The following is a 1,106-nucleotide window of genomic DNA, read 5'->3' as shown; positions in this document are numbered from 1 at the left end:
TAAATTTTACCAAACATTTAAGGAAGAACTAACTCCTATCCTTCTCAAACTATTCCAAAAAATTCAAGAGAGAAGACTCCCAAACTCCTTTTTACTAGACCAGTATCATCCTAATTCCAAAACCAGATAAAGACACAACAAAGACAGAAAACTACAGAGAAATATCTTCATGAATATAGATGCTAAAATCCTCAACAAAATATTGGCAATCCAGACTCAGCAATACATTAAAAAGATCATACACCATGATCAATCGCTTCTTGGCCTTTTGGCTAAGATCAAGTGTAATATCTGTTCTTATCAGTTTAATACACCATGATCAAGTGGGATTCATCCCAGGGATGCAAGGATGGTACAATATTCACAAATCAATAAACATAATACATGACATAAACAAAATGAAGAACAAAAATCACATATCATATCAACAGATGCTGAAAAAGCATTTGGTAAAATCCAGCACCTATTTATGATTAAAAAAAAAAAAAACACTCAGCAAAGTGGAAATAGAGGGAGCATACCTCAACACAATAAAATCCATATACAAGAAACCTGCAGCCAACATTATACTCAATGGGCAAAAACTCAACGCATTCTTGTTTAAGATTATGAATAAGACAAGAGTGTATGCTTTCACCACTCTTATTCAACATAGGACTGGAAGTTCTAGCCATAGCAATCAGACAAGAAAAAGGCATAAAAGGCATCCAAGTTGGAAAGGAGAAAGTAAAACTGTCATTTTTCACAGACAACATGATAGTGTACATAGAAAACCCTACATTCTCCACCAAAAAACTACTCAACCTAATAAATTAATTTGGCAAAATAGTGGAATACAAATTCAATATTCAAAAATCAGTGGCATTTTTTGTACACCAACAATGAAATATCAGAAAGAGAAACTATGAGAAAAAAATCCCATTTACTATAGCAACAAGAAAATAAAGTACTTAGGAATAAATTTAACCAAGGAGGTAAAAGACCTATACTCAGAAAACTCTAGAACACTGAAGAAAGAAATTAAGGAAGATACAAATAAATGGAAGCATATACTGTGTTCATGGATTGGAAAAATTAACATCATTAAAATGTCCATACTACCCAAA

General features: G+C 32.3%; 1 pseudogene; it reads left to right on the top strand.

The window, feature by feature from the left end:
* Positions 1-252: 252 nt before the first annotated feature.
* On the top strand, positions 253-373 carry LOC112296444 (U2 spliceosomal RNA; annotated as a pseudogene).
* Positions 374-1,106: the final 733 nt, after the last annotated feature.

The sequence above is a fragment of the Desmodus rotundus genome, chromosome 4 (assembly GCF_022682495.2).
Source record: "Desmodus rotundus isolate HL8 chromosome 4, HLdesRot8A.1, whole genome shotgun sequence".
NCBI classification, from domain to species: Eukaryota; Metazoa; Chordata; class Mammalia; order Chiroptera; family Phyllostomidae; genus Desmodus; species Desmodus rotundus.
The sequence above is the reverse complement of the archived record's forward strand: the minus strand, read 5'-3'. Positions and strand labels throughout refer to the sequence as shown.